The sequence below is a fragment of the Lactuca serriola genome, chromosome 5, assembly GCF_051521515.1.
Source record: "Lactuca serriola cultivar US96UC23 chromosome 5, Lser_US96UC23_V15, whole genome shotgun sequence".
NCBI lineage: Eukaryota > Viridiplantae > Streptophyta > Magnoliopsida > Asterales > Asteraceae > Lactuca > Lactuca serriola.
This window is the reverse complement of record NC_136412.1, coordinates 51,988,371-51,997,752: the sequence shown is the minus strand read 5'-3', so window position 1 is coordinate 51,997,752 and position 9,382 is coordinate 51,988,371. Positions and strand designations below refer to the sequence as shown.

At 43.8% G+C, this 9,382-nt stretch overlaps 1 non-coding gene across 1 annotated transcript; it reads left to right on the top strand.

Annotated features, from left to right (window-relative positions):
* Positions 1–258: 258 nt before the first annotated feature.
* On the top strand, positions 259–365 carry LOC145056184 (small nucleolar RNA R71). Its single transcript, XR_013685715.1, has one exon. It is a non-coding gene; the product is annotated as a small nucleolar RNA R71 (small nucleolar RNA).
* The last annotated feature ends 9,017 nt before the right edge of the window (positions 366–9,382 follow it).

Genomic DNA, 9,382 nt, shown 5'->3' with positions numbered 1-9,382 from the left:
TCCATTTTTGTCATTCTTCGATCTAGACTATCAAGCTTAGCTATCACCGCCGCCATGCTATCATTTGCCGCGTTCACTACCCCCCGACTTACTTCGTTTCTCGGATTGTGGTATTCTCTATAGTGCTTAGAGAATTCTTCAATTAATTCTTTAATTACCGGGGGCGCCTTCTTTGTGAGCGGGCCTTGAGAATCAAGCAATTGCCTTGTGGTGACATTGACTCCATCATAGAAGATGGAGACCTCTTGTTGGCTATTAAGGTCATGGTGTGGGCAATTTCTAAGTAGGCTCTTGTACCTTTCCCAAGCTTCATAAAGAGATTCTCCGGGTTGTTGCTCGAAGTTGGCAATGGCTTTCTTTAGCTTGGCTATCTTGGAGGGCAGGCAGAAATGGTCTATGAACTCTTCTTTCATCTTGGCCCATGTGTTGACCGATCCGGGAGGAAGTGACTTTAACCAATCTTTTGCAGCCCCTTTAAATGTAACAGGAAGCATGTGAAGAAGCTGGGTCTCGCGTGGAACATTCGGTACGTTGAAGTAATCGGCCACATCATTCACTTCGTCCAAGTCCTTGTAAGCGTCTTCGTGATCCTTCCCGTAAAAAGGAATCTCCTTGAGTTGGGCGAGAATATGGCCTTTTAGTTCGAAAGTAGCGGTCGTGGGAATTGCGGGTTGCACAAGTCCCGGACCGGTGTCATCACGCATCCTTTTCTTCCATTCCCCCATGGGGACTTCATCAATGTTAGACATTGTGATAGCTAACTCTTCTTCGGAATCGGTTTCGTGCTCGTAATTATGCTCTTCTTCTCCCTCGGTCTCGTACTCGATATCTTCTTGAATTGGTTCTTTAACTGTCAACGAGGCACTGGATGCTCCTGATTTGCTACTCTTCTTCTTGCTGAAAATGGACTTTAAGTTTTTGAGTGGTGAGTTCTTTGAAGATGTGGTTTCTCCAACGACTTTTCCTTTGCTCCTTCTTAGTGCGGATTCCAGGTCTTCCAAAGGAGGGACCAGAGGTGTATCCGATCCTCGGGTCATGAAACAACTGTAAACAAACAAAACAAAAGAAACAGAACGCGTAAAAAGAATAAAAACGAAATACTAAAATAAAGCTGAAAAAGCGTCGGACTCGCCGAGTCTGCTCGAATGCACTCGGCGAGTTCAAGGCAAAAACTGAAAAATTTTCTACTTATCCTAAAAACAGAATTTTATTGAAACTAATTCTACTTACTGAATTACTTTGTAAATAACTTTGTGTAAGATAAATCCCACACAAAGGATCGATTAAACTAGAATTTAATATTAATTTTAGAACCGTTCCACGGCAACGGCGCCAAAAACTTGATGTGTGTAAACTCACTTAGTTTTAAGCCTACTTTTAATTATCAAATAACACACAAAAGGCAGTGAACCTATCAATTGTGGTATAGCTAAATAAGCAGGGTATCGATCACAGGGAACGGAAAATTAAAATTAAAAACTAATTTTATCTAAGTTAATTAATATGTAGGGGTTTTCTCTAGTTTTAAAAGAATAGAAACTTACTAACTATTACTAATTTAAGAACTAGAAAATAAAGACTTAACTAAATTCAATAATTGAAAAGGAACTTCTGTTTAGTTCAACTTGGTTGATTCTATGGTTGATTTCGAGGTAATGGTGCAATGGATTAATTCTTTCGTTGGTTACCGATTCAAGTGATTAGATTCGTATTCACTACCCTAATCCTTAGCAAATAAACTAACTTAAACAGTGGCCAATTGTCTAATTTAATTAAATTCACTATATTAATTATTCGGGTTAAGTTAGACTTGCAATAGTTAACTAATTTATTCTTTTAATTAACTTCTTGTTTGATGGTCATCTTACAAGCTTGCACATGGATTTACTCAATTTTCTTATTAATTCTAGTTTCATATTCTTTAATCCTAGACATATGGTATAATGATCACATAGCATATGAGGTTAATAATCAATAGATGTTCATGCTAATCAATTATCTTCCTATTAACAGAAAATTAATTATTATTCACACACAAGGTTCTTTAGCAAGCTAAAATAACAAAAATTCACCAACTTAGAATTAATCCTACCAATCAATCAAACCATATTGTCAACTTTGTATCCCCAAATAGAAGTCTAAAGGTTTTAGCTCATAACTGAAGTAAATAACAGCAAACAAACAAAGTCAAATTGCTTAACCATAATGATAAAACAAAAGAATAAGTGGAATGATGAAATTTTGCCTCAATTACTCTCCGGGATTGAATTCTAGCTTCTTTCGTCGTCTTCTAGGGTTTCTCTGGCTTCTCAATCGCAGCTAAACACTTCTGAATCGTCCCAGAACTCCCTTCTATCGATCTGAGGAATTATCTTTATATATACGAATCGACTCGTCGAGTCAGGTGGTGACTCGTCGAGTCCCTCTCACATTCCCCGTATTGTGATAACTCTCTGGGATCCCGAGTCATTATCTTCTCGATTCTTCGATTTGACTCGTCGAGTAGTCGATCTGACTCGCTGAGTCAGTGCCATTTTTAGTATTTTTCTTCTTTATTTCATCCTTGATCTCCTAACTGTTTCTCCCGCTTCCTTTCGCTTCCGAGCTTCATCTTTGGACTGAAAATATAATTTAAACACTTTTAAGTACCTTTTGTCCATAAAATGCAATAATTTAGCTAATAAATGAATAATAATGTATACTTAATATGAACCAATTATGCACATATCAATAACATAATCATATTGTCAGGCATATCTGGGGTGCCCGACCTACCCTTCGGTTCTAACAACCGAACATGGGGACTAATCCCCTCATACTACCACTATCACATATAACATATAATGTTAGCACATAAACATACCAGGTAGTAGCAAACCAGAAAAATATCACAAAGACAATCATCTCAACTATAATTAACTACTAGTGGGTCGGCCTTGGTGCCTCAGACCCACTTCTATTGGAATGTAACTCACCTCGATGTCTTGTAGTATCTGCACTGTCGTCGGTACGGAAATCAAATCGTCTTAACTACAAAATTCCTACACAACAACCTTTCATGATTACTATTTGATACTCATAACCCCTTACAAGGGTCAACTCAATTCCTTGTCAAAGTGAAGGTCAAAACCCTGGTCAAAGTCAATGTTGGTCAAACTCAACATCCGGTTGACTCGATTCGCTGAGTTGGTCCAGCAACTCGTCGAGTCCCCACTTCCACAAAATGCTAAAACCTTGACTCTACTTGCTGAGTCTAGCAAGATCTTGATGAGTTCTCCTTCAATCAAAACATAGGGACCTTCTTTAACCGACTTGTCGAGTTCATCCTTGAACCCTCGAGTTAATCTTCATCTGAATGAAGGTGTCTAGTGTAGGACTTGTTGAGTTCTCCTTGAACTCGTTGAGTCCGACTTCATGGGATTGGGAAATTGCCTTGAACTCTCTGAATTACTTCATACACTTGCCGAGTTCCATGATTTCCAGGTCCCTAATGAGCCCAGACGACTGAGTGCTCTCCTATCTGAACACCTAGTCCATTAACAGAAAGGGTTTGATGGGAAATACGACCCAACTCACCGAGTCACATGAACGAATCGTCGAGTCCCTCTTTTTCCAAAACTATACAGCTGATTTCAATTGGTCTCAAAGCATCTAAACCATAGATCTGGCCTCCTAGGGTCCATATTATACGTAAAGTTACAAACTTGGTGTCTATGCTTGAGGTATTTGGCTCAAAAAGCCATAAAAGAGGTTTATAAGATGCATTAACAAAAGTTGGCACTTTTATGCCATGGGAACCCTCAATTGTTCCAGATCTGAAGTGCAACTCAATGATACACACACAATCTCGAATATGGCCTTACTAAAGCTTAGAAAAGGTAGAAATGAGCCTTAACTAGAGATCTAAGAGTTAGATGGTCAAGTTTGAAGATTTTTACCTTGAATAAATTGAGAATGGAGCAAAACCTTTGGACCTTCTTGCTTCTCCTAGAATCGCCAAGCTTCTACTTCCTCCTCAAGCTTCAAACCACGACAAACACACAAAAATGGCTCAAGATCACACAAACAAAGTTAGGGTTTCGAATTAGGGTTTCTCTGAGTTTGGAGGGATGATGGAGGTTAGGTTGGGACATGATAAGTTGTTTAAATTGGGTGCAAACCCTAAATATTAGGTTTTCATCCAGATAGCACTACTCGTAAAGTCGGTCCTCGGACTCATCGAGTAGGTCACTAAACCCCCCCCCCCCGAACAAAATCGAGTCTACTAGACGAGTTGGGCCACCAACTCGCCAAGTGCCAAAGCAAACTATGAAATTACTTGAATTTAAGTACGTACCAGGAACCGGGTGCTACAAATCTCCCCCACTTATTTTAGACTTCGTCCTTGAAGTCTGCAACTGAATCTAAAAAAAGCTCAAGGTAGCACTCCCTCATCTCATCTTCCGGCTCCCAACTCCTTTCCGAGCCCTTGCGGTGCTACCATTGCACTTTCACCAGCACAACCCTCTTGTTCCTCAGATCCTTCGACTTCCTATCGAGGATAGTTACTGGTCGCTCAATGTAGTTCAAGTTGCCATCCACCTGAATATCCTCTAGGGGCACCACTGGTGAATCGTCTACCAAGCACTTCCGCAGCTGGGAGATGTGAAAGGTGGTGTGAATCTGGCTAAGTTCGGCTGGCAGGTCCAACCTATATGCCACCTTGCCCACCTGGGCAGGAACTCTGAAAGGGCCAATGTACCTGGGGCCTAACTTGCCCCATTTCATGTATAAGATGACACCTTTCCAAGGTGAGACCTTCAGGAGGACCATATCCCCGAACTAGAAGTCCAGGTCCGAACGACGCATGTTGGCATAACTTTTCTGCCGACTCTGAGCAGTCTAGAGCCTGCAGAATCCTCTCCGTCCTCTTGAGCACCACTTTAGTGCTCCCTATGACCCTCTGCCCCACCTCACCCCAGCATATCGGGTTCCTGCACTTCCTCCCATACAACATCTTGAAGGGAGGACGGTCAATACTCGCATGGTAGCTATTATTATAGGAAAACTCTACCAAGGGAAGGTAGGTATCCCAGCTACCACCGAAGTCCTATATGCATGTCCGCAACATATCCTCCAATGTATGGATGGTCCGCTCGCTCTGACCATCCGTCTGCGGGTGGATGGCAGTGCTAAAGTGCAGACGAGTACCCAACTCGTCATGAAATTTCTTCCAGAATCTGGAAGTAAACCGCACGTCTCTGTAAGAAATCACGGAGACTGGAAATCTGTGTTGGGCCACAACATGCCAAATGTAGATGTTCGTCAGCTTCTCAGCCAAAATTCTCTCTTGAATCGGTATGATATGGGAATTCTTGGTCAACCGATCCACGATGACCCATATCGAATCCACTCCCTGTACGGTCCTACGAAGCTTGGTGATGAAAACCATAGTACTATCTTATCATTTCCACATGGGGATGTCCAATGGTTGCGTCTTGCCATGAGGCCTCTGGTGTTGTGCCTTGACCTTCCTGTAGGTCAGACATCTCTCGACATACCAGGCTACATCGTGCTTCATGTAGGGCCACTAGTAGTCAGGATGAAGATCTCTGTACATCTTCGTCGCCCCGGGATGGATAGAAAACCAGGATTTGTGGGCCTCATCTATCAGTATCTGCTGCATTTCACCCCAGTACAGAACCCAGACCATCCCATGTAGGGTCAGCAGCCCACGGCTATCATAGTCAAACGAGGCCACCTAGCATACGATCCACTCGCACTTCTGGTGCTCCTCCTTCAAACCCTCAACCTGTCCCTCCCAGATCTGCTCTAGCAGTGGAGTAATCACTTTCCTCCGTAGACAGATATCTCGGATTGGGGTCGTTGTCGCCTTGCAGATCCGGGTGTCGGCCGCTACGTTGGCCTTGCCCGGGTGGTAAAGGATCTCACAATCGTAGTCCTTTACCATGTCTAACCACTGACGCTACCTCATGTTTAGATTCGGCTGATCCATGAGGTACCTCAAACTCTTGTGGTCCGTGTAAATGGTACAACAGACCCATAGAGGTAATGTTGCCAAATCATGAGGGAAAAAACCACCGCCCCAACTCTAAATCGTGCATGGGATAGTTAGCTTCGTGAGGCTTCAGCTGCATAGAAGTATATGCTGTCACATGACCTCGCTGCATCAACACTGGTCCTATGCCTATGATCGAAGCATCACAGTAGACGACGAAGTCATCTATTCCCTCCGGCAGAGTGAGAATCGGCATCTCACTCAATTGTTGCCTAAGCGTCTCAAAGGTTGTCTGCTTCTCAAGTCCCCAGCGAAAAACCACCGATTTTTGGTCAGTCGGGTCAACGGAACTGCTATCTTGGACAAGTCCTGGATAAATCTCCTGTAATACCCTGCCGGACCCAGGAAGCTCCGAATCTTAGTTGGAGACCTTAGTCTCCCACTGCATCACGACCTCTACCTTGGCCAAATCTACTAAAATACCCTTCTGGTTGACAAGGTGCCTAAGGAACTGCACCTCACGTAAACAAAAGTCACACTTAAAGAACTTTGCATAAAGTCTATCCCTCCTCAGTGTCTCTAGTACCTCTCTCAAGAGCTCGTCTTGCTGCTCCTGAGTCTTGGAGTAAACCAAGATGTCATCATTAAATACTATTACAGACTGATCCAGCATCGGCCTGCACACGCGGTTCATTAGGAACATGAATGCGGCTGGAGCAGTGGTGAGCCCAAATGACATCACCACAAACTCATAATGACCATAGCGGGTCCTAAAAGCAGTCTTCTGCACATCATCATCTCTGAACCGCATCTGGTGATATCCTGACTGTAAATCAATCTTGGAGAACCAAGATGCTCCCTGAAGCTGGTCAAACAAGTCATCTATCCTCGGGAGTGGGTAATGGTTCTTCATAATTACCTTGTTTAGCTCTCGGTAATCTATGCACATGCGATGCGACCCGTCCTTCTTCTTCACAAATATGATTGTGGCTCCCCATGGGGAACTGCTCGGCCTGATAAAACCTTTGTCAAGCAGCTCTTGCAGCTGCGTAGACAATTCCTGCATCTCGGGAGGAGCCAACCGATATGGTGTCTTGGCTATCGGAGCCGCACCAGGACTAGGTCAATCCTGAACTCCACATGTCGCTCCGGAGGTATCCCAGGCAGCTCCTCTGGGAATACATCTGCGTAATCTCACACCACCGGTACATTGCTCACCGTCGCCTTACCCCCCCCCCCCTCATGGGTATCCATAACATAGGCGACATACCCTGCGACACCTTCCTGGAGTTAACGCCTAGCCCTCGCTGTTGAACATAAAGCTGGTCCGTGTTGTGGCCTCTCGCCCAGAATCACCAGCTCTCCCCTACCAGGGGTCCTGACCTGAACCAACCGATGCACGCAGTCGATCCCTACCCCGTTAGGGCTCAACCAATCTATGCCTATAATGACCTTGTTCCCACGCAACGGAACGGCAACCAAGTCTAGCAAGTAGCGCTCCTCGTACAGCCTCAAAACAAAATCTCTAAAAACCTTTGATGCTCGTACTGATCGTTCGTCTGCAATCTTGACCTCTAGAGGGCAATCAAACATCCCTGAAGACTCAGGGAACCTCTTGCTAAGTGCAAGAGAAACAAATGATCGAGTGGCACCTGAATCAAACAACACCTGTATTGGGATACCGTTCACATGGAACGATCTCGTCACCACATCAGGTGTGGCGCGTGCCTTCTCGGCAGTCAACTGGAAGGCTATGCTTCTCACCACTAGAGCCTCTGAATTGCCATTCCAGCCGTTCGTAAGTTGCAGGGTCGCTGGAGCTGGCGTCGCTACTGGCGCTGCTTCTGTTGTCAACTGCCGGCAATTGCCCTTTTTCTGGCCTCACTGGTTGCAGTGGAAACACAACAACTCTGATGTCAGAACAGTGGGCACTGGGTCGGTACAATACCTGCTGAAGTGCCCCGTCTTGCCTTATAGCAGCCCGACGATACCAATCTACAAGCTCCCTCATGCGGCCTGACGCATTTCCTGCAGCGGCTCCGGCCCTGCTGGTCCTTCGACCTAGAGTCGAATCCCTTGGGTTTCTTCCCAGAAACCCCTGTCACATGTCCCTCCTCTGTCTTCCTCTTCTGGATGTGCTCCGAGTCAATCTCCCTCTCCCTCATACTGGCAATCATAGAGTCCAGATTCGGGCAAGTTGATTAGCTGACATGCTCCCGAATATCAACCCTCAACATGTCATGATAGCGGGTTTTCTGCATCTACTTGTCCCCCGTATACTGGGGCACCAACAATGCCATCTTTCGAAACTTGGAAGTCATCTCCGCCACTGTCTCAGTCGTCTGCCTCATATCAAGAAACTCACTGGCCAATTGTTGAAGCTCCACAGTTGGCGCGAACTTAGCCCCTAACCGGGCTACAAAATCTGACAAAGCCATAGCCTTAATATCCGAGGCTCCTAGAGACTCACCAACCGACTCCTACCAATCTCTAGCACTGTCTCTCAAGCAACCTACATCATATTGAACCTTCGACCCCTTAGGGCATAAGTGTTCGGTTTTGAGCATTCTAACACTCCTATGGTGTACATGCAACCCTATAAACCTTGGATCTATGTTTTCTCTATTATACATGCAAATAAGAACTTTCCAAGGCTTTAATCCTAACTAGCATAATATGAAGCTCTTATACTACAAAGTACTAGTTAGATGACATACCTTTTGATGTATCCTGATGTCTTCAAGCTTTAAGAGCTTAGCCCCAATACTGTGGAAGCCTCAAGTGGAATCACAAATCACCAAAACACCTTGGAAGACTTTAGAGAATATGGATACTTGGTTCTCTCTAGTGAAATCGGCTAGCCCTCTTAGTGTATCCACACTAGTGCCAATTTCACCAACCAAGGACATCTTTATATAGTATGGAGACTAGGGTTAAATCCATGACCTTTCATTTCATATGATCCATGGGTTAAACACTCTATGGACTATCCATGAAAGCTTAGCCCAACCTAAATGAACTTGGCCCATTCCATATATATAAGAGTCCATATTTAATTAGTTCATTTTGATCACTTAATTTAATTCTAAATTAAGTCTTGATCAAAACTAATTAAATAATATGATTCCATATTAATATATTAGAACATATAATATATTAATATAAATCACAAATATACTATTCTCAAAAGACTATCCATATAAATTGTGTCGGTGAAGTGCAACCCAAATGGACCATGCCGGGTCGGTTCAAGTACATACCAAATATAGTTATGGACTTAGACATTAATCCAACAGTCTCCCACTTGGATAATTCTAAAACTATTATTAAGTATGACTTCAAAACCTAACTGGCAATCGTAGCTCTTAAAGCCGCTATCGAACT